The sequence below is a fragment of the Bos indicus genome, chromosome 22, assembly GCF_029378745.1.
Source record: "Bos indicus isolate NIAB-ARS_2022 breed Sahiwal x Tharparkar chromosome 22, NIAB-ARS_B.indTharparkar_mat_pri_1.0, whole genome shotgun sequence".
Classification (NCBI taxonomy): domain Eukaryota; kingdom Metazoa; phylum Chordata; class Mammalia; order Artiodactyla; family Bovidae; genus Bos; species Bos indicus.
In genome coordinates, this window is record NC_091781.1 from 43,162,822 (window position 1) to 43,187,459 (window position 24,638).

A 24,638-nucleotide genomic window follows, 5' to 3' on the forward strand; every position below is an offset into this window, starting at 1 on the left:
GTGGTGATAGAAATGAACCATAATTTGCCATGTATATTAGTTCCTTAATGCTGCTGTAACAAACTACCAAAACTTTGTCTTTAAACATACACGCACACATTGTTATCTTGCTTTTCTGTAGTTTAGAGTCCCTCAGAGGGCTCACTGAACTAAAATCAAGGTATTGGAAGGATCCATTCCTTTCTGGAGGCTTTAGGGAAGAACCCATTTCTTTGGCTTTTCCAGCTTCTAGAAGCTCCCCAAATTCCTTGGCAGAGGCTGCTTTCTCTATCTTCAAAGCCAGCAACATGAGGCGGAGTCTCTCATGCTGTCTTCTCTCAGGTTCTCTGTAGTCACATCTAATTCTTTTAAGGACCCAGTTGGGAAGAGGTTGGGCAGGATGGATAGCTGTCAAGGGCTTCCAGCTCTGGGAGGAGCCCGCAGATGTATGGTTATAGCCTTATGTAACGGATCATTTGTGTACAAGGTGAAGCACTTTCTTCAGATAGAGTGCCTCACTCACTGGAAATGCCCAGAAGAGTCTTGAGGAAGAGAAGGTATTACCTGGCCCTGGCCCTGGCTCTGGCCCATTGTTAGGATCAGTAACTATTGGAAGAATCATTCCCCTTCTTTGTGATTAAGTGAAGAAATTTGCTGGAGGTCAGCTGGTAAGGACTGGACAAAGCTGGACGTGAACCTGGGTCTAACACCAAAGTCTGTACTATGCCTAAAAGCTGTCATGCTGTTCCCAGCCTGGACCTTGTCTTTGTCTACACAACCTGAGCAGCAGATTCACTAAAGGCACTGTGGGTAACCTGGCCTACCCCATGTGCGAGCCTTCTAGTTCCTCAAGCTTTCTTCCACCCAAAGGCATCCATCAAAACTTATCAGCCAGTGTCTCATTCCCAAGGGGATCTCCTCCCTGCTAGGTGAGACTGGAGCTAATATGATCAACTCAGTTCACTCAGCAGCTGATAATGTACTAAGGTTCTGCTTTCTTAGGAGATATGTCTGTTTTCACCAAGTCTTGACACAAATAACTAAGTTCTGCATATAACTATCTAGTCCACCTCACTCTGAGCTGAGACATCCCTGTCTTAGGATGAGTCTGGTGATTCTCCACATCCAATCAGGAGACACCCAAGGGAGCAGTTTATGCGGAGTGAAGGGGACTCCATAACCATGGTGGAGGAGGGTGATCAGTGGCTTTGGTGCAAGGGGAGGAAGCACACAAGGTCTTCAAAGGGCTCTCCATCAACATTTGATAAAAGAAGAGGGCAGGCATTTCTGCAGGGAGCATTTTCACCAATGCATTCCACAGTTATGTCGACAAGGCTCTCATTTAACAAAAAATAATAGAAATAATAAGAATAGTAGTAATAGTAAAAATAATAATGGAAGCTTCTGCTTCTTAAGTGCTGATATTCTCATTTAATTATCACAGCAACTCCAGAAGATGTTATTATCCCCATTTTACCGGTAAGGAAACTGAAGTTGAGAAGAGTAATCAGATACTTAAGGTCACAGAGTGACAGAAACTAGATTCTAAGGAAGGGCTAAGAAAGACAATACAGTAATCATGATTAAGAGCAGGAACCCACAGCTACCCTGATTTTGTTTCTTTAGCTGTAACCTACATTAACAGTGTACCTCCTAGGAATTTCTGACAAATGAGAAACCACGTGTATAACACTTGGCGGTACATGTCAGCTGAGAGGGCCGATACTGCTATTATTGTCACAGACATCAAACAGTGAAATCTGAAGGTTCCAGGTTTAGAAGCCCACTTTCCAAAGGGAACAGAGACGAAGAACCAGGACTTACAAGGTGAACTTCCATTCTCACCAGATGCACCTCTCTGCTAGGGTGGGGGCCTCCTCAGTTGTAATTTTACACCAATGTCCACACCCTGCCAGAAAGAAAGAGAAGCAAAATAGAACTGAGAATATTTGCTCTGTCTCCACCCGCTAGAGGAAGAGGAGCTGGTTCTCTCAGGAGCTCCCTGGAGAAGTGGGAGGGTTCACCCTCCTCTGCCAGCCCTGATTGCAGAGGTCCTTGGAGCCACGTGGGTCGGGTGCTAAGAGGAAGCCTACTTTGGCGGGGAGGGTGACAGAGGGGTGTTGGGAGAGCTGGCCTTCCTCTAAAGTGGTGGCAACAGCAGAGGTGTTTTACAGGTCCAGGGGCCCCACCAGGCAACCCTACCCTGAGATTTTAAGATTAGGTGGGGGCTGCTAGGAGGCAGGTTGCTGCGAAAAGGTACCCCAACTCTCCCACTCACCCACTGGCTAAGGTAACGCTCAGAACAGGCAGAGCAGTGTTCATGAAAGCCATTCTTTACTGGAGCCACTCAATGGGCTACGTGATTGTGATTTTATCTCTGATCCTACAGCTGTAGTACTTGGCCACTTCCTAGTGCCAGGTACAGAGCTAAGCATCACGTCTGGGAGGGTTTTTTTGTTTTTTTGTTTTTAATACCATCCTTATCACTACTAATACTTTTTTGGGTGGGGGGCTGTGTTCGGTCTTTGTTGCTGCCCGGGCTTTCCTCTATCTGCGGAGAGCTGGGGGCTACTCTCTGGTTGCAGTGCACGGACTTCTCTTTGCAGTAGCTTCTCAGTGTGGTGGTTTCTCTTGCTGCAGAGCACAGGCTCTGGGTGTGTGGGTTTCAGTAGTTGCTGCACATAAGGCTCGGTAGTTGGAGCTCCCAGGCTCTGGAGCACAGGCTCAATAGTTGTGGCTGACGGGCGTAGCAGCTCCTCCATGTGGGATCTCCCCAGATCAGGGATCAAACCTGTGTCCCCCGCTTTGGCAGGCAGATTCTTCACCACTGACCCACCAGGGAAGCCCTGGGGCTTAATTTTTTAATCTTCTCAAGAACACTTTGAGCTTGATGCTCGAAGTGTTATTATCAGCCCCATTTTACAAGTAGGGAAACTGAGGCTGAAAAAAAAAAAAGAAGAAGAAGAAATCAGGTCACTTGCTCAGAGTCCCTTGGGAATCAGGTGTCAGAACCTGGATGCAGACCCTGAACTAACAAACTCCAGAGGCCAGTTCTGAGTCTCTAAGCGCAACTGCCAGGAGCACAGTTTGCCCAGTGGTGGCAAAGGACTGAAGACAGTGGCCACTATCCACTGGACATCCGTGTGGTATTCATTCAGCAGGAGCAGGAGTCAGGGTCTACTGAGGGCCTTGGATTCCTCCCGCAATTTCCTAGGCCAAGATGGAACTCACTGCCCCAGCCCCCACCCCAGTCTTGTTGGAATCACCAAAAAAAAAAAAGTTTGCAGATGACTGGGCCCTCTTCCTCAATCCCATCTGGCTTTGACTTTTTTGGAAGATTTATGTGAGTCTGGTCTGCTTTTCTAAAGTGCAGACAAATGTCACAGAGTACTTTTCAGCTAAAGAAAACCCTGTCTAGCCACTCTCACCTGGCAAACCCAGTCAGCCTTCCAACTGGAATAGAACTGCCCTTTTGTGGATGGCTGGACCACTGACAAAGCCCTTTTCCATCCTTATCTTGTTGACTCCCTCCTCCCCCACTGCTCTTCAGGCCAGGATTAGTAGTATTACTCAGAGCACTCAAGGACAGCGATTGTTTATCTTTATCCCTAGGGTCTAAGAGAGTGGAGGCCTTTGTGACCACTTACTGAATTGCTGGGGGAGGAGGGAGTCACTGGCCACTCAGAAAGGTTGTGACCTGCTTAAGGTCACATGGTTAGTGTCAGGGTCAGAGTTCAACACTATGTCTTCTGACTCTCAAGCCTGTTCTCTAGGACTCCTTTCAGATAGTCAAGCCTGTTTCCTGCAGCACACTGTCTCTAACAGCCAAGTGTCCCTCGCTTGTGGGTAGAGGTCACGTGGTGTGATCCTGCCAGCAGCTCCCACGGCACCAGGTGCCACCTTGGACCTGCCGAATCTGAAGCTGCAATTTAACAAGGTCCCCGAGGCAATTCATGTGCTCATTAAAGTTGCTAAGTCCCACATTACAGTACATCCATCTGGTGGACCACCTTGGTACTTTTTTCTTTTTTTTTAACACAAGAATGTGATGGATCTACACATAGGCTGATGTGAAAGGATCTCAGAATTTATTGTAATGTGGGGAAAAAGAAAAGCAAGTTACAGATCAATGTGACTTTATATGATTCAATTTGTGTACACATTTTTTTTTAAATGAAGGTAGAACTAATACATGTGAATATATGCACAGAACTGATCAGCCAGGCAGCCTATTAGGGTGCAAGACTAGAAGGGGAACCCAAATAGCACTGGTCTAGATCAAAACACAGTGCTGGTTAACTTGAGTGTTCACGCTCACTGAGACTTAACCGACGCTCAGAGGGAAATAGCCTCCTCTGGAGGAAACTAGAACATTCCCGTCCTTGGCACCACCACGCCAGAGTCCAGCTAGGCGATGGCTCTCTCAGAGCCTTGGTCTGTCAGCTTGGTCCCCGGTCAGAGCTGCATGCTGGTTTGTTTATTCATCACCTGAATCTTGGGCTTCCCAGGTGGCTCAGTGGTAAAGAACCACCTGCCAGTGCCGGAGCCACAGGAGGGTTCAATCCCTGGGTCGGGAAGATCCACTGGAGAAGGGAATGACAACCCACTCCAGTATTCTTGCCTGGAGAAGCCCATGGACAGAGGTGCCTGACGGGCTGCAGTCCATGGGGTGGCAAAGAGTCAGACACGGCTGAGCACACAACACTCGTCACCTGAACCATATGCCCTTTAGCTCCCAGAAAACTGCCTGGACAACTGCAATTTCAGGAAAATTCCAAGGAAAAGACAACAGTTTATTCTGTATATGTAATAAATTTTTTGTTTCTAAAAAAAGAAATTATCTATTTTATGAACAGAAATGTCAGTTTCTCCACATCCTTGAACCACTCTGAAACACTTTTTAAAATATCAAGTTGAGGGGATCCCAGATTATTAGCCTGCCTGGAGCACTTCTTGGAGAAGGCAATGGCACCCCACTCCAGTACTCTTGCCTGGAAAATCCCATGGATGGAGGAGCCTGCTAGGCTGCAGTCCATGGGGTTGTGAAGAGTCAGACACAACTGAGAGACTTCACTTTCACTTTTCACTTTCCTGCATTGGAGAAGGAAATGGCAACCCACTCCAGTGTTCTTGCTTGGAGAATCCCAGGGACGGGGGAGCCTGGTGGGCTGCCGTCTATGGGGTCACACAGAGTCGGACACAACTGAAGCGACTTAGCAGCAGCAGCAGCAGGAGCACTTCTATGTCTCAGTCTGGTTCTGTGTGTACTTAAAAAAAAAAAAAAATAGAAACTTTGGAAGGACTTACAGGAAACAGTTACCTAGGAAGTAGAATTATAAGAAGTTTTACTTTCTACCTTAAGGACTTTCTACCTTAAATGTTTCTCTGTTTTGAAACATGCATCATTGGTGGGAATGTAAAATGGTAAACCCATTTTGGAAAGCAATTTCTTGAAAAATTAAACTTATGATCCAGCTCTTTCACTCCTAGGTAATTACCCAAGGGAAATAGAAGCATGTGTCCATAAAAAAGACTTGTACTTGGGTGTTTGCACCAGCTTTATTTGTAATTGCCCCGAACTGAAACAACCCAAAGGTCCATTAACAGGTGAATTGACGAATGCACTGTGGTGCATCCATACAATGAACTAGTCAGTACTCAACAATAGAAACTAAGGATCTGATGCGCAAAACGCAGCTAAATCTCAAAATTAGTAACCTCCATGAAAGAAGCTAGACAAAAAAAGAGTACATGCTGTGTGATTTCATTTATGTAAGCCTCTAGAAAATGCAAGCTATTTATAGTGACAGAAAGCAGATCAGGGTGTGCCTGGGGATGTAGGGGGAAAGTGGGAAGGGATGGAAGGGAGAGGTTACAAAAAAGTATGAGGAAAATTTTTGGAGTGATGGATATAGTCTCCATTTTGATTGTAGTAATGGTATCATGAATATACATATTTGTGTATATATGGAGATATATATATATATGGATATATATATATATGGGTTTCCTGGTGGTTCAGATGGTAAAGGATCCACCTGCAATGCAGGAGACCTGGGTTCGATCCCTGGGTTGGGAAGATCCCCTGGAGGAGGGCATGGCAACCCACTCCAGTATTCTTGCCTGGAGAATCCCCATGGACAGAGGAGCCTGGCAGGTTACAGTCCATGGGGTCACAGAAGAGTCAGACACAACTTAGAGGCTAAACAACAACAGCACAGGTATGTGTAGCTGGTACTGTGAGTATATCATAACGAAATAGAGAAGGGAGAAAAAGGAAACACGAGAGGGGAGGAGCAAGGGAAGGAAGGAGAGGGGGAAGGGAAGAATGGAGGAAGGAAGGAAGGAAGGAAAGAAAACAGATCCGTTTTATGTTTATGGGTAGAAAAAAGCAAAGGCACACCCATATTAAAATGTGTGCTCCTTCACTTCTAAATCTCCTAGTCTCTACCTGTCATTGCAGGGAATGCATCCAATGTGCTCTTTAATTCAGCTCATTTTAAGACTATCTGTTCCCTTTTTTTCCCCGTGTCCCCCACCCCACCAAGTGAAGCTAAGTGGAATCCTGCTGAAACGAAGTCAGATAAGGTTTCCTCGCTCCATGACGGCCCCCAGCTTCTCCCCATGGAGGTTACAGGCTGTGAGGAATGTGACGGCGTGTTTACTTTGGAGCAGACTTTGGCCAGTAAATACACTCTGAGCTCAGACCAGAATTGGTCCAGATAGAAGACAGGCCCTTCCAAAATAGCTGGAGGTCAATCCCCTGTTCAAAAGCTCCATATAGATCTTTAGTACTGAGGCGAGGGGAAGGGCTGGCAGTAACCAGAGCATTCTCCTTAGTGTTGCTAAGCAGAGGGAAAGCTCTTGGCTACAGAAGCTCATTGAGAAGTTACAAGAGAACAATCAGAACATGGCTGGCCCAGCGTAACGAGGTCTCTGAGGGGCCCCCGTTCTCCAAGTGTGAGAAATTTGCACCTCTGTTGGCATCGATGGTTGACCAGCCATTCAATCCCAGGTTGGTTAGGACCAGAGGGAGTCTACTGGACCATGTGGCTTTCTAGAATGCAAAACTTCTCTGGTGACAACATGGCAACAGCTCACCAGGGTGCTAACACATTTTGACACATTTAATTCTTACACAACCCCATGAAGTAGGAACTGAGGCCGCATGAAGTAGAACTTGGTTAACTGAGATGTTAACCAAGCATGCTATTAATAGGGCTGACTCCAGGGCCCCTGCTCTGGGTCACAGCCCCATATTGCCTCCCAGGAAAACATAGGCAGTCCAGGCAAGGCAGAGATTCTAGACTCGTGTTCCAGCTCTTTGTGACCCCATGGACAGTAGCCCACCAGGCTTCTCTGTCCTTGAGACTTTACAGGCAAGAATACTTGAGTGGGTTGCCACTTCCATCTCCAGGGGACCTTCCCCACCCCTGGATCAAATCCGAGTTTCCTGCATTGGCAGGCAGATTCTTTACCACTGAGCCACCTGGGAAGCCTCTAGACTCAGACCCACGTTCAAATCTGAGTTATGCAGGAATAATAGTAATGCCCACCTCACACTTACAAAATCGGGTAGGTAATGAGGACTGAGCACAGCAGGTGATCAGGGAGCGGTAGCTGTCATCATGTTCATCATCACGTCAGTATCCAGAAAATCTTCATCCCATGCTGCTTCCCAATAAAAGAGAAAGAAGGCACCTTGCTGTTGATAGGGGTGGGCGTCAATGACAGACTTACAGTTCCTCTGCCAGACACTGTTCCAACTGCTGTAGATGCACTCACACCTCACAGAACCCAGTGAGGAAAACACCATCAGGTTGCGGGTGGGGGACGCTGTAGAAATGACCGACAGTAAAATAGGCTCAGGGATATACTGTATAATGCAGAGAATAAAGCCAATATTTTGTAGTAACTGTAAATGGAAAGTAGCCTTTAAAATTTGTATAAAAATTATAAAACTTTTTAAATAAATGAAGATAAACAGACACATAAAATACCATCAGGCAGGTGAGGAAACTAGGCGCAGAGAGGTCAAGTTACTTGCCCAAATCACACACTTGGGAGACAGCAAGGCACGGCCTCACGCCCAGGCACCCACGGAGCCCGCCCTCCGACCTACCGCACCACGGGGCCTCTACCGTTTCTCCCTCAAAGTCTGGCCACGCTGAATCATTTCAGTTCCTCAGATGACTGAGCTTTCTCTCACCTCCTGGCGTCTGCACTCGCTTGCTCCTTGTTCGGCAGCATTCCTTGCCCTTTCCTCCCAGCCTATGCTGAAGTGCACTCAAGCCCAGGGGGTCTTCCCTGATCCTTCTCTGTGCTCCCGGCCCCAGGCGTCCCCAGGGATGGGTTGCAGTTGGCCCAGGGCTTGGTGAAGCGCCCGCCAGGTGTCAGCTGTCCTGAACCACAGCTATTGAGCCGATGGTCGGGGATGAACTGATTCAGTATTACATTCATTTCCTGTGGCTGCTGTAACAAACCACCATAAATGCAGTGGCTTAGCTCAACACCAATGTGTTCTCTTTCAGTTTTGGAGGCCAGAAATCCAAAGTCAGTTTCCCTGGGCTAGAGTCAAGGTGCTGGTTCCTTTTAGAGGCTCCAGGGGAGAATGTTTCCTCGCCTTTTCCTGCATCTCCTGGTCCAAGACTCTGTCTTCCATCTCCAAAGGGAGCAGCGTAGCATCTTCAAGTTTCTTTCTGTTCTGCTTTGTCATCACATCATCTTTTGTCTAAAAGAGATGGGTGGAGGACACCCTCTTAAAATGACTGTTGTGATTACATTCAGCCCATTCTGATAACCCAGGATCATCTCCCCACCTCAAGATCCTTCACTTAATCATGTCTGCACAATTATAGTCACAGCGTCCAGACGTGGACTCCGAGGGGCTATTGTTCACCTACCACAAGGGTGAAGTGTAAGGGCTTCCAGCCTGGAGGTCTCCTCTTGAGTCCAAGTGGTTCTAACTTGCTGTGACCAAGTGACTTATCTTCCCTGTGCCTCAGAAGGCAGAGGGAAGGAGGAGAGTGAGCAGAGCAGTTTGAGGAACTGAAAGCAATTCAGGCCAGCTGGAGGATGGGGTCAGGGAGGAGTCGATTGGCTTCAAGCCCCAGCTCTGAGTCAGTTTCTGCATCCGCGAAATGGAGACAATAACGGTCCCTACCTCAGAGCCCTGCCTGTCATAGGATGGAATGAGTCAAGCCGTGTGAAGTGTTGAACACAGAGCTTGGCATAAAGCGCTCGACACACGTTGCACATTAGGTGTTGTCTTAGTTGGGGTTTCCTCGCAAGCAGACCCAAGCCTCGGATTCAAATGCCAGACATTTATCTGGAAAGTGATCCCAGGAAGTACTGGCAGGGGAGGTGGGAGGTGAGACAGGCAAGGTGGCAGCCCATAAAGGGTGAGTTAATGAGAGGGCTGCTCCTGGAATGTGGAATGGGGAGGAGCTGGGGGTTTTGCCATCAGTTATTGGTGGAGGGCTACTGATCGGGGTGGGGGTGGGGGTGTTCCTTTGAGGCCCTTCTGGCTCTCCTGTGCAGTCAGAGTGGGGACTTATCATGATGACTAAACAAGTTAGTTTATGGAAAGCACTCACCTGGTGAGCAAGCGACCAGAAAGTCATCGGGCAGAAGGACATGGCTACTGGCAGCTGGAAGTAACTGGCATAGGCTGAAGGGATCTGGGTGTGCGCTGAGTGTGTGGTATTGTCCTCACAGGGACCATCCCGCCCAGGAGCCTTGATCCTGGGGACTCGCGGCAGTGGCCATGACTGAAGAGTGCCGCTCAGGGACTCCCCTGGTAGTCCAGTGGTTAAGACTCCATGCTTCCAATGCAGGGGGCAGGCACGGGTTCGGTCCCGGGAACTAAGATCCTGCATGCCTCAAGGCATAGCCTAAGTAAATAAATAAAATAAAGTGGCTCCCTGTTTTGGAAATGGGCAGGGCCTTCTGGGTCCCTTGAAGCAGGTGGGACAGGCTTGTACTCAATGTCACATACTTTCTCCAGGACAGGCTGGGGTGGAAACAGGAGCAGATTCCACAGGTCTTGACTGCAGGTGCTTGACAGGCCAGCTCGGCACAGAGGGCCCTAGAGATAGATAGGAAGGTGGTGTCTGCGGGCGAACTCCTGATGGGGGCCACACAACTGGAAAGGCAGGCATGTCCCTGGTCCGCACAGGGAAACAGGGAGGTGTGAAGGGCCGCGGGAGGAGGGGAGGGGGGTTGTCAGTAAGGGCAGGGAGGAAGATGACCTTTTAAAGAACACCATCTATGAGGCTGTGTGGGTCTGGGTGGAGGGCAGGGCTGTTGTGGCTTTCTGAGATGTTTCAGGCATGAATAATGCTCGGATTGCGGGGGTGGACGCAGAAAGTGGGGATTAGTCCTAGGAGACGGGGAAAGGCCAGCTAGGCTGCAGTCACTGCGACTTGAAGCCTCGGAGGCCTGTCCCTTAGCGGTGAGGCTGCTTCCAGTTTCAGGGCCTGGCAGGTATTTCAGGCCATGGGCTGAAGCCCAAGGAGCAAGGTTGGTTTCTGACATCAGGCCGAGGCTATGGGACACTGCACCCCAATATCTTCCCAGGCATCTCTCTGCTCTAGACCCTGGAGAAGGGAATTCCCTGGTGAACCTTTGGTGAAGATTCTATGCTTCCAATGTAGGGGGCCCTAGGTTCCATCCCTGGTTGGGAAACTGTATCCCATATGTTGTTTGGTATGGCCAAAAAAAAAAAAAAAAAACCTTCAGAAAAATAAATAAATAATAAAAAATAAACCCTGGAGAAGTCCAGCTGACAGAATGTGGCCCACTGCTGAGAACTGGGATTTGGGGCAGATCTTGACTTCTTTTGAGCTTCTAAAAAATAGGCCTTTTTTGAGGTACTCCTCTAACCCTGGGCTCTCCCTGGCTCCATGATCTGTAGCTATGATCCTTATCTGTCTTTTAAGAGGCAGAAGAGGAAAATTCAGTGCTGCCTGTTAGCCTCTCTGACCCAGGACAGCCTGCGGTTGAGGACAAGACAGCCTGGGTTCTGATACCAGCTCTGCCTTTCACCAGCTGTGTGACCTAGGGCAAGTTACCTAACCCCTCTGAGCCTCCACTATCTTCCTGTCAATATATGTGCTGATCATAATCATACCGACCTAGTAGAACTGTGATGACTAAGCAAGTTAGTTCATGGAAAACACTCAGCACAGTGCCAAGCATAACCATTGACTTCTCTAGTTAGTGTGTATCATCTCATTAATTCTGATAGCAAGTCAAGCTGTGCTCACACGGAGCACTCTATTCCCCCTCAGAGCAAACCTCACTGGGGTGGATTATGGTGGTGGTGGTTTAGTCATGAAGTCGTGTCTGACTCTTGCGACCCCATGGACTGTAGCCTGCCAGGCTCCTCTGTCTATGGGATTCTCCAGGCAAGAATACTGGAATGGGTTGCCATTTCCTTCTCCAGGGGATCTTCTAAATCCAGAAATCAAAACCGGGTCTCCTGCATTGCAGTCAGATTCTTTACTGAGTGAGCTCCTAGGGGTGAATTATAATTTCCAGCAAACTTTTCAGATCCTCCCATATAGAAGTTCCTGGAGCAAGGAACTCTGCATCGTTCGCTCTTTTTCCCAGCACAGCACACAAGTGCTCTACAAATGTTGATTTTGAAAGTGTCCCTGCTTTACGGACCAGGAAGCGATGGGTGGAGGGTTTTGGGGACATATGCATGTTCCGTGGTAATGCGGGCATCTGATATACTCCAGCCCATGCTGCAATTCCTGAGCACACTTTGTATGTCAGGGCTTGGGCTGGGCACCAGGGAGAGACACAGAATAGAAAGTAAACCTCAGGCCTGACTTTCAGCATCCTTATCTTTAAAAGGGAGATAATACATTTTTCCAAAAAAGATATCCAAATGGCCAACAGGTACATGAAAAGATAGTCAACACCACTAATCGTCAGGGGAATGCATATCAAAACCACCCTGAGATATCATCTCACACCTTTTAGAATGACTGTCGTCAAAAAAAATAAGAGATAACAAGTGTTGGCAAAATGTGGAGAAGAGGGAACCCTTGTGTGCTTTTGGTGGGAAGGTGAACTGGTGCAGCCACTCAGGAAAATAGTATGGAGGTTCTTCAAAAAAATTAAAAATAGAACTATCATATGACCCAGCAATCACACTTCTGGGTATATATCCTAAAGAAATGAAATCACTTTCTCGGAGAGAGGAGCTCACACGTTCACTGCAGCATTATTCACAATAGTCATGATGTGGAAACAACCTGCATGCCAGCACTGGATGACTGGATAAAGACATTGTGAAGCAAAAAAGCCTTTGGCAACAATATACATAGACCTTGAAGGCATTATACTAAGTGAAAATAAGGCATCACGTATGCATGCTAAGTCGCTTCAGTCATGCCCGACTCTTTGCGACCCTATGAACTATAGGGATAACCTGCCAGGCTCCTCTGTCCATGGTATTCTCCAGGCAAGAACACGGGAGTGGGTTGCCATGCCCTCCCCCAGGACATCTTTCTGACCCAGGGATCGAACCCGCGTCTCCTGTGGCTCCCCGCATTGCAGGCAGATTCTTTACCACTGAGCCACAAGGGAAGCCCCTATAGAAGGCAGACAAAGACAAATACTGTATGTTCTCACTGGTAGAATGTAAAACAGTTGAACTCATAGAGATACAAAGTAGATTGGTGGCTGCAGGGGCCAGGGAGTGAGGGAAATGGGGAGGTGCTGGGTGCAGAGGTGCATGTTTCCAGACTCACAGTGAATAAATCCTGGAGATCTAACATGCAGCATGGTGGCTGTAATTAACAGTACTGTATTATATACTTGAAAGTTAAGAGAGTAGATCCTAAATGTTAGAACTACAAGAAAATGGTAATTATGTGAGAGGGTGGGGGTATTAACTAACTTTATTGTAACAGTCATTTCATAATATACATATATATATATCAAGTCAGTGCATTGTATAGCTTAAACTAACATATTGTATGTAAATAATGTCTCAACAAAGCTGGACAAAAAAGAGATCATACTGTCTTCCGCACAGGGCTATTCTGGGTGAACTGAGGGGTTTTGACTGCCAAGAGCCTGGCACAGGGTCCAAACTAGGGTAAGGGCTTGGTTACTGGGTGCTAGTTCTGGTCTGTGGGTCTTTTCTTGCTCCCTTCATCTGGAATTTCCCTTTTCTCCCTTCAGCTCAGTGACTAACTCCCAGTGAGCCTAGTTGTAATCTCCACCATGGAGCAGCCCTGCTCCTCAGGTGGTATAGTTCCTTCTGTGATCTTAAAATGCCCGAGGTGCTGAGGCACTCCCCACACTGGGTTAGTTCTCTACCAGACTGTACCTTCCATGAGGAGGGGCCTGGGTCCATCTCAGTCACAGCTGTGTCCCTCTGTCCGGAAAAGGGTCAGCCACATAATAAATGCTGAGTTAAAGAAGGAAACAAATGAGTGGAAAGGTGAATGGATGGATAGATGAATGAATGGATGGACAGACAGATGAATGAATGAATGGATAGGTGGGTGGGTGGATGGATGGATGAATGAACAGATGGATGAATGGATGGATGGCTGAGTGGATAAATGGGTGAATGAATGAAGAAATGCCAGGCTGAAAGATAGCACCTCATCCTGCAGGCTGTGGGCATGCTGGGGTGTGGGGCATCCACAAATGTGTGGCCTGGAGCCTGACAGTTCAGGACTGAGGAATTTATATCCTGTCCCTGCCCTGGGTGGGGTGTTTGCTCTACTCCTATTTCCACAATGCAGTTAACTGCAAACACCCTCCTTCCAAGGAGGCAGATTCTAGAAAGTCAAACAGCCCTTCATTCCCTGAGGAGGAAAAGACTGACAAGGTCTTGCCATCTACCAGTGGCTGGCTTCAGGATCCTCAAGTTTGCATTCCCCTAAAGCTCACAACCCCATCGTTTTATTTTTCTTCACACATTGCAAAACATTATACTCACTAGTCTTCTGTATTTTCATGGGCATTTACAGCCTCCTGTGACTTCTGAACTTTATCCTCCTGAAAGATATCATTCATCAAAAGAAATCATATGTGCTCTGCACTTGATTTTATTTTCATTTGACATATTACTTTTTCATGATAACAGATATTATTTATTTGTGTAACCGCTGGTGTGGTGGCCAGGCCCTTGCTCTACAGTATTGTGATTTGTTTAATCATCCATCATGTCAAACAGTTTGTGTGGTTTATAGGGTCTCATTGTGGTTGGGTGCAGAATAGTGGCCAGTGTGCCACCTTTGTATAAAAAAGGTGGAACAAAGTATGTATGTTTACCTGTCTGTGGATAAAATACCTCTGGAATGATTCATAAGAAAATGGTTAACATTGTTACTTGTGGGGTTTGAGATGGGGAAAAAAGTTTTGCCTTGTATCCTTTGATACCTTTTGCACTTTAAACCAGAATTTTTTTTTTTTAAGTTACTTTAATTAACATTAAAAATACCAAGCTTTTGGGACTTCCCTCACAGTCCACCTCACAGTGGTTAAGACTCTAAGCTTCCACTGCAGGGGCTCAGGTTCAATCCTTGGTTGGGGAACTAAGATCCTACATGCCAAAAAAAGAGAAGGAAAAAAATCCAGGTTTCCTGCCCTGTCCCACTTGAGGGTGGCTTAGACTTATGGACTCATTTCCAAAAGTCGAGTTTGGAAAGTGAAAAATAGTCATTTCACAGTGGAAAAGCCTGACAGATACCAGCTTACACATAGGCTCAAGGAGAATCTCACCAGTGGTGTCGTGTGGGTGCTGCAGAGCCCTGATAGGATGGGATGAGAAGAGCACCTCATCTCTGTGGTGTTCTTTTTAAAAATGTATCAGTTCAGTTCAGTTCAGTCGCTCAGTTTGTCCGACTCTTTGTGACCCCATGGACTGCAGCACGCCAGGCCTCCCTGTCCATCACCATCTCCCGAGATTACTCAAACATTAAAACTGTATAACCCTGGTCTAATGGGGAGAAAAACCACACAGATGGGTGGGCACTCGACAGGAGACCTGCCATTCCTCCTTAAGACTGTCCATGTCCTTTTTTTGGCCATGTGATTGCGGGATCTTAGTGCCCTGACCAGGAGCTGAACCCAGACCCTCAGCAGTGATAACACCGAGTGCTAACCACTGGACCACCAGGAAATTCCAAGACTATCCATGTCTTGAGAAACAGGAAGAAACTGTTGCAGACTAGAGGGAAGACGTGACAGGTAAACGTCATGCTCTTCCCTGGACTGAGTCTTGGAACAAAAAGAGGACATTAGTAGAAAAATGCAACTGAAATCCAAATCAAGCCTGGAGTTTAGTTAATAGCCGCGTGCCAGTTTCTTGGCTATGACAAATCCACTTCGGAAATATAAATGTTAATAATGGGGTGATAATGGTGTATGGTTATATATTAATAGGAGAATGGCTTCCTTCTCAGGAAATAAATGCTGGAAAATTTAGAGGTTAAAAGAAAAAATTAATGGCTAAAACTGGCTAAGGGAACTCTCCATATTATCATTGCAACTCTTCTGTAAATCTAATATGATTCCAAAAGTAACAGTCCACTTAAAAAAAAAGATTTCCCAGGTTTTAAAGAGGAGTAAAACAAAGTGGCTAACCTGGAGTAGAAGCTTGGGGCCCCCTTTTTCCTTCTCTGTCTGTGGTTGCAGGAGCATCAGGTGTGATGAGTCAGGCAAGGATGGGGACATTTCCCACATTTCCATCAGACCTTCTGCTGATGCAGGTCTGATTCAGGCCTGGTGTGTGTCTGGGTTGGGTGAGGCTCTTTCAACATGAGAAATTGCTGTTACCAGACAAATAAAATGAATTTCCTTGGTATTGAGGCTTGCACTTGTTTTTTCACCTTATATGGCATCCAGATGTTTTCTTCAGTGGAAGTGGCTTCAGGATGAGGGGTCTGGAGGCCAGAGGTTCGGTGCCATGGATCTACTGGCCAGCAAGGTGCCAGCTCAGGTGGGCGTTTCTGAATCTCAGTTTGCCTGATTTGTAAAATGAGATGATAAACTCCTCTCTTGTAAAGAACATGGAAAAGCACTTTGCAAAAGGCATGATCAGTTCAAATAGGAGACCTCAAACAATTCTATTGTGGGATTGAGGGCAGCATGTGAGCTGTTGAGAGTTGAGGGTGGGAGTTGGGCATGGCCCAGGGCAGCTATCTTTAAAATATGCATTTATCTGGGGGGAGAGGGGTTGGAAGGAGAGGAATCTCAGATTTCAGTTTTAAAATTCATGAAACTTGGGGTGGGAGGGAGGTCCACAAGGGAGGGGACATGCGCACATATGGCTGATTCACGTTGCTGTATGGCATAAACCAGTACAACATTGTAAAACAATTATCCTCCAATTAAAAAAAAAGTCCAGGAGTAAAGTTACCAAATCTGTTTTAAAAAATGAAAAAAAAAGTCATGGAACTTGACGTTCTAGTCCATACAGGGCACGCTCTAAGGGCCAGGGTCAGCTCCACAGGGATGCCCCCTTTGCTTGGAAGGGCCCACACTTGACTTAATGCTCTGCGGTCACCGTCTTGAAATTCTCCATACCCTCTGAACGAGGGCCCCTACGTTTTCATTCTCCACCAGGCCCTGCACACTACGTAGCCTGTCCTGCTCACCGCCCTCGGTGTGCGTGTGTGACGGCTACGCGCTGACTGGGGATTCGCGAGCAAGGAGAGGAGTGGCTGGGGCTGGAGAGGAGACGTGAAGCTGTGGCCTTGGGAAGCAACTTTAGAGAAGAAGCTGGGAATGGGAGGTCGGGTTTTTTGGGAACTCTTGTTCTACGAGGAAGCTTGCCTTTTATATTCCTAAGAAACCGCCAATAGACGTTTCACTGCTGACGGTGGGTTGGATCTATTTTCGCAGGGAGTCCTGTGTCAGGACTGGGATGCGGGCGTGGTGCGGTGGGCGGCGTGCGCTGGGTGAGCCCTGGATTCTAGCTGCCATGTTGGGTGTGTTGGCCCAGAGAGGAATACAGACTAAGAAAGCAGGGTGGAAGGGCTCCAGCCATTCTCCTTGATCCCGCTTTTAGGCTGAGTGCAAGCCGGGGATCTGTTTTGTTCTTGGGTCTCCAGTTCTGGGCTTTTGAGGCAGCTCTGGGCCTCAGCCTTTTACTTGGTGCCAGAAGTCCACTTGGAGGGTGGCCAGCCCCCTCGCCTGCCCCTGACTTTATCCCCGACCAGGCCTCTCGCTGTGGCCCCACCTGCGCCCCGCCCAGCCCCACCTCCACACCTTTGCCCCCACCTGAAACCACAGCCTCCAAAGCTCCACTTCAAATCCTACCTAGTCCTTAGGGCCAGGGTTACATCCACCCCCTCTCTCTGGACACTGACAGCACCTGGATGCTGGGACAGTCAGTATTTGCCAGGCCACCGTCTCAAGGGCTGCTGGTTTTCGAGGGATTATATGTTGGGTCTCCACCTCCCCTGCAGTCCCCATAAAAGCACAGCTTAGTCAGTGGCTAAGGGTGTGGGCTCTGCACTCAGAGACCTGAGTTCAAATCCTGTCTCTACCAGTATGATCTTGGCCACCATACCCAGACTCCCTGAGCCTCAGTCTCCCCACCTGGAAGGTGCGGATGGTGTTGTGGGTTTGTTGAGAGAATGTACAAGGGAGAGGACAATTAACTGTGGCTGTCAGTGTTATTATTATTGTTATTGCTATGACTGGGGGTGGATGAAGAGGGTTCTGGACAGACTCAAAAAATATAGACAGTAATGGCCAGGCAGACTTAGTGTGTGTGTTACAGGCCATGTTCTAAGTGCTTTTTAGTAGGAGTTGTATTATCCTTATGATAACTGGGAAGCTGGTATTATTATTTCCCCCATTTTATAGAGAGGGAAACTGAAATGCACAGAGGTTGTTTGTTTAAGCAGTTTGCCCAACATCACAGTGACAGGTGGAGCTGGGATTTGAATCCAGGCTGTCTGGGTGCAAAACCTGTGCCCTCCCCACTAGCTCTGGTAGCCCTCGGCCACCACCACCATGCTGCCCCCTATCCCCAGGGTCTGGGCTGAGCCATTGCCAGCTCTCCTGACTCCTCTGGAAGTGCGGGCACCAGGAAAACGCCCTTTGTCTTTAAATACTTTAGCTTTCCAGGTAGCTAATATTTACTGAGCAAAAAGAATGCCCCAGGAACTATGCAAAAGAGTAAGAGATCTTCTTTATTCCTCAAGGCAACCCCAGGAGTTAGGCATTACTGTTGTCTCCATTTCGCAATTGGGAACTGAGCTCAGAGAGCTTAGATCACTTGCTCAGGGTTGCACAGGAGGACCAGGCAGAGTGGGGACTTGAACTGAGGCTTATGCTGCTCTCCTTCCCAAATGGAAGCAGACAGTTGGCTCCTTGGGCCCACTGGGCTCTTCTGTCTGGAAGCCAGCCGACAGTCCACAGCAGCAGACTTTGGGAGGCTGGACGATGGATGGCCCGGCCCCTCCCTGCCTCTAAGAATGTGATGAGGTCAGGGTGGGCTGGCCCCAAGCCAGTTCCCTCTACCACCCCCTCACCACCATTCCCCTACCCACTCCCCTCACCAGCACCCCCAGGCTAGAAGAGGCAAGCTCTGGATTTCTGGAAAGCCTGGTTTTCCTGGAAGGCAGGATGAGGAGGATCAACTTCACTTCCCAGTGACGAGATGAGGGTGAGTCAGGTTGGGCCTGAAGTCAGTGTTGGGTGTTGTCCCGCCTGGAGTCAGGGGGCTGGACCAGATGACTTCAGGGCATCATCCCCTCCAGGCCTGCCCACCTTCATGGTGTAAGACCTGACAGAGCCTGGGGTATGGCTTTAGCCTTGCCTATGTGGGGCATCCCATCTCATGTTTAGGACCCAGTCTCTTCTCAGTTTGGGAGGGTTTTCAGATTTTGCCTAGCTTTTCATTTAGACATTGTTTTTGCTGCACTGGGCGATGGCGTCTGTTGATGTGAACACTGAGAGGGGTGTAGACTGGATGGGGCTCCATTGCCTGGCCCTTTGCCCTTCTGGCCCTGGAAGCACCTGTTCCCCGCACCTGTTGCAGCCACCTCTCACACCCATTATCATTAGGAACCAAGGTGAGCTCCCCCTGATGGTCACCACAGTTCCCAATCTGAGCATCCAAAGCAGGGTCTCACGTGTGTGTTGGGTGTCATTTTTTGGTGGACAAGGTAGTCATGATGATTCCTTTTGGATACGAAGGTGTTGGATTTCTGGGCCACTTGGGAGACTGGAGGGCACCAACCCCCAAGGGTGACCCTGAGCCACCCACTGACCCAGAAGGCACAGCCCTCACTCTGATCAAGACTTTAATGAGCCCCAGCCACTGGTCTGAGCAAGAGGTCATGTCTAACCAATACCCACATGGTAGATGTCACACAAGGAGCTCATTGTGTCTATTCTGTCTAGGGTTTCCTGAAACCCTAGGGGGGAACCTAGGGGAAACCTGCAAACCCTTCTCTCTCCTAACAGGAGAGAGCAGAGTGTCCTCCTTGCCACCCTGAGAACTAATGAAACTCCCTAAACAGGCCCTGAAGCCTGCATGCGTGCTCAGTTGTGTCTGACTCTCTGCAACCCCATGGATTGTAGCCTTGCCAGCCTCCTCTGTCCATGGGATTTTCCAGGCAAGAATACTGGAGTGTGTTGCCATTTCCTACTCCAGGGGATCTTCCTGATCTAGGGATCAAACCCACGTCTCTTGGGTCTCCTACATTGGCAGGCGTGTTCTTTACCACTGAGCCACGTGAAATAAGCCAGAAGACAGCATGTGCCCATCAGCAGGAAAGAAGCAGAAGAGCCTGGGGTGGAGTGTGGTTGTCAGCTGGACCCAGGGGGAGATCCGGGCCTGGGCCTCAGAAGGGAAATCTGGTGAGGGCTAACGTGCAATTGGCATTTACCATGCCCTTTATGAGGATTATCTCCTTCAGGCCCCCCACACCCCTCCCTACCCACCCCTAGGTCTCCTCAGGGGCAATTCCTGGTACAGAGTATGTGCTCAGTAATTATGATGAGTGCATGAACCAAAGAATGAAAAGATACAGCCTTTTCTCTCAACATTGTTCTGCCTTTCCTCTTGTATTGCTGAATTTTGTATTTCATTGATTATAAGATGCACATTTCCCCAAATTTTTACCACCTCTGCAGTCAAGTCAATAAATCTCACCATTGCTGTTGACACAGTGGCAGTCAGGGTAAAATTGTCATTGCCTAAAAAATATCTTGACCTACTTACGTCAACTCTGTTTTTCTTTTAAGGTACTCATAGATCATACACTGTATGATCAAGGAAACTTCCCAATGCTAAAAAACCCCAAACATCCTAAGTGATAATAGCTTTCTGTCAGTTTAATCAGCAGACTTATTCTTAGTGGCACATGAACTAATGTGTTCTTATAATCCATAACATCTTGGAGTCAGTGAAACATAGTATGTTAGGAGCCTCTGATGACCAAGAGTGAGAACAGCTAACCAGCACTCTTTCCAGGCTCTACACACACTACCTAATAACCTAGATAATCACTCCCTAAATATTATATTCCCATTTCATGAATGCAGAGACCGAGACACAGAAAGATCAAGTAACTTTCTCAAGGTCACACAGCTAGTGAGAAGCAGAGCCAAGACCTGACCAACAATTTTCACACCAGAGCTTAACCACTGGCCCATTCTGCCTCCCACTCCAGGAGCAAAGAGTGGCACTGTGGTTATCATGTCCTTTTTAAACACCTCGTGGGGTGATGTCAGTGCACCCGCATTCACTGAGCACTTACTGTACGCTTACTGTGTGATGAGTCAGCCCTGTGCTGGGGACTGCGGAATCCTGGTGAAGAAGCTCCAGGCCTTTCTAGGTATATAGAACTTTCTCCCACCATGTGTGTGTATGAGCGTGCACGTGCTCAGCTCATCTGACTCTTTGCGACCCCCCCCCACCACCAGCTAGGTGGGCTACTCTTTGTAGCCCACCAGGTACCTCTGTATATAGGGTTATCCAGGCAAGAATACTGGAGTGGGTTGCTACTTCCTTCTCCAGGGATCTTCCTGACTCAGGGATTGAACCCATGTCTCCTGCCTCTCCTGCACTGGCAGGTGGATTCTTTACCACTAGCACCACCTGAGATAATGGTCACAGATAATATCAGTGCCAACTAGGTCCTTTAAGTAATAGTAGGAGCAGACTGGGGGCTTCCCAGGTGGCACAACTTTAAGTGCTAGTCAGGCACGACTGAAGTGACTTAGCATGCATGAGCAGGTTGGAGGGGCTTGGCCCATGGAACAATCCAGGAGGGCTTCACAGAGGTAGTAATGTAAACCCAGTACCCTCTTCTGGGACTTCAACCAGGATCTAACAGTGCAGCTGCTCTCTGAGACAGCAGGAGGCAGATGGTGCAGGGAAATGGTGCCCTTGCCCACAGTTTGCTTTGACCCTTCCTGGTTACCACAGAGGCATTCAGCCCTAATCTTGGCAGTGGCCTCTCTCCTGAGCCTGGCAGGCTACGAGTCAGGGGAACACGATGCCTGGAGCCTCCTAGAGAGCAGACACCCAGCCCAGCTGCTGTGTTCTGTCTGGGCAGGAACAGCCACCAAGTCTCAGATCCTGCCAGCAAGGGTGCCTCCTCCGTACTGAGGTTGCCGCCGTCTTCTCCTTGGCTGGCCTGGATCCAGGACTGGTCTGTTCATGATTACTCAGGTAGCACTGAGTTCAAGCCCTAGATCTGTCATTCACAAGCATGAGGTCGGCTCACCATGCTAAGCCTCAGTTTCCTCTTTTCCAGAATGGGTGTGTTAATAGTACTGACTCTGCAGTCTTTCCGGGAGGACGTGGAGACAAGGCCTGGGGGCCTTGTGCTCAGCATAGCACCTGGCAGCTAGTGGGCACTTGGGAATGGGAGCCGGTTGATGGGACCAGGCACTGTGCTGGTGCTGGGCGGGGTAGGAGTTCTTCCAGGACCAGAGAATGGACTCTCAGGAGCTGGACAGAGTACTTCCGCTGAGCCTATGTAGAATGGGGACAACACATTCATGATTCAGTAACACAAACGTGCATATGCATGTGTGCTCAGTCGCTAAGCCGTGTCCAACTTTTTACAACCTCATGGATGGTAGCCCACCAGGTTCCTCTGTCCATGGGGTTTTCCAGGCAAGAATACTGGACTAGGTTGCCTTTCTCTTTTCCAGGGGATCTTGCCAACCCAGGGATCGAACCTACACCTCTTGCGTCTCCTACATTGGCAGGTGGATTCATTACCACTGAGCTACCTGGGAAGCCCAGAATTATTCTGGACTGAAAGAGGTTTATTGTTCATTCAAAACACTCAGATTTTTTAAAAAAATCATTTTCAAAAACAACAACAACAACAAAAATCATTTTCTTGGCCACTCTTCCAAACCCCAATCCCCTCTATGCTCCGAGCTTCCAGCACAGCTCCCGGTGCACAGCCGAAGCTTCACAAGTCTTTACTGAACAAGGTATCTATATATTACTACTCTGTGCTACAGGTGGAAAACTTTATTCTCCTTTCAATTCTTTCTCAACTCTTTGGATTAGGTCAAGGAAAAGGCTGAGTGTGCTGTACTACTACTAAGTCGCTTCAGTCATGTACGACTCTGTGCAGCCCTATGAACTGCAGCCCTCCAGGCTTCTCCATCCATGGGATTCTCCAGGCAAGAACACTGGAGTGGGTTGCCATTTCCTTCTCCAGTGCATGAAAGTGGAAAGTGAAAGTGAAGTCGCTCAGTCGTGTCCGACTCTTAGCGACCCCATGGACTGCAGCCTACCAGGTTCCTCCATCCATGGGATTTTCTGGGCAACAGTACTGGAGTGGGGTGCCATTGCCTTCTCCGAGCATGCTGTAGGTGATTTTGAACACCTCTTCACCTTTGGCTAATTTCCCTTTTAACCAGAAGAGTAGGCCTCCCTCTGAGAACAGGCAACAGCACCAGCTGGGATTTAATGACACTGTTTGGGGTTTATTTATGGTTACCTTCATTTATCTGATGACAATGCTTTTCCATTGTGACAGTGACAGAAGGTCTCCTTTTCAAATACGTTTGTTTTAAAAGTGAGTCAGTCAATTGCAGGGGAGGGGTGGTGAGTGAAAATGGAATAAGAGACATGGGAGATGGCAAAAAGAATAAAGGTGGTTTGTTTACAAATAACTGGATTTGGTGAGACACAGGCATAGGCCAGATCTCCCACTTTACAGATGGGGAAGCTGGCTGAGAGGTCGGGGCTCTCCACCCAGGATGACAGATCTCCCACTTTACAGGTGGGGAAGCCGGCTGAGAGGTCGGGGCTCTCCACCCGGGATGACAGAAGCAGGCCTGGGGCTAGGGCACAGTGTCTGGTCCTGCCATCTGCCTGGGACCAGAAATCCTGACAAATCCAACTTGCTCTGGCCCTTTTCCAGGACCAGAAACTGGTCTCCAGATGCAGAGCTGATCTTATTGATTACACCTAACCGATGGTCAACTTTAAGAGCTGGAGAAAAAGAAACAAAAGCCATTGTATAATGGTGTAAATTTTTGCTCTGTCACATAGAAATGGTACCCAGCCTGACTTATATCTTCCCAGAATCAAAACATAAAAATCGGGGATCCCTGGTGGCTCAGTGGAAAAGAATCCATCTGCCTGCCAATGCAGGAGACGCGGGTTTGATCCCTGATCTGGGAAGATCCCACATGCCTCAGAGCAACTAAGCCCATGTCCCACAACTACGGAGCCCGTGCTCCAGAGTCTGGGAGTCAACAACTACTAGAGCCCATGTGCCACCTGGGAAGCCAAGCATGCATACAGCAGGCACCTAAATGTCAGGTTTTGTGATAATATTGTTCCGGTTTGGCCAATTTGTCTCCATTTTTCAGAAAGGAAAACACACAGAGACAGTGTGGGAAGGCCCGACAGAGGGCCCTGAGGTTGCATCACCAGCTTCCCTGGGCCTTGAATGAGGAATCTGGGTACGGATGACAAATGCTCAGACTGCCTCGGCTGCTGTAATCACTTAGGGCTCCTGACTCCCTGTCTAGCATGTCTGCTGACTCAGCCCTCCTCCGAATGGCTCCCCTGCCCTGAGCAGAGGCATGCTTGCCAGCCCTGCTTTCAGTGCCTTGTGGGGAAGTTTGCCCCTAGATTCCTAATGGGCAGGCGGACAGTGAAGCTAGTTGTGTGTCTACACACTATTTCTTTTCAGCCTCATAACCTGGAACCATGTACCAGGTTATCATTAGCTCATTAGCCCCATTTTACATAGGAGAAATTCAAGCCCAGAAAGGTTAAGAAATCTGCCTGAGGTCACACAGCTTGGACGCAGGAGGATCAGGATTCTAGTTGACTGATGGGGCTGGAGTGCTAGGAAAGACAGTGCTAAACATGGGAACCTGGGAGTAAGGAAGCCCATAGACCCTGCTGAGAAGCAGATCCTGGCGTGGTTACATCTGCCAGAAGGGGAGAAACAAGGGAAGGAAGAAACAACAGGAACACTGCTCAGGGTTCCTGAGTGTGTTCTCACTTGTCCCTCACCATTGGCCCAATCCTCAGCTGCCAGCACCTGCTTTCTCTGCATTGCTAGGGGTCACCCTGTGCCACACAGCACGTCTCATGTGCCCTAGAACCAACAGCACCTCCCTCCCAGGGTCCTCAAGGAGTCTGATGGGAGATGGCACCCAAATACTCCAGCTCC

General features: G+C 48.3%; 1 long non-coding RNA gene across 1 annotated transcript; it reads right to left on the minus strand.

The window, feature by feature from the left end:
* Nucleotides 1-4,050: 4,050 nt before the first annotated feature.
* LOC139178613 (uncharacterized) lies at nt 4,051-8,973 on the minus strand. Its single transcript, XR_011563003.1, has 3 exons — nt 8,883-8,973; nt 7,547-8,710; nt 4,051-5,246 (listed from the first exon to the last, which is right to left on the minus strand). It is a non-coding gene; the product is annotated as an uncharacterized lncRNA (long non-coding RNA).
* Nucleotides 8,974-24,638: the final 15,665 nt, after the last annotated feature.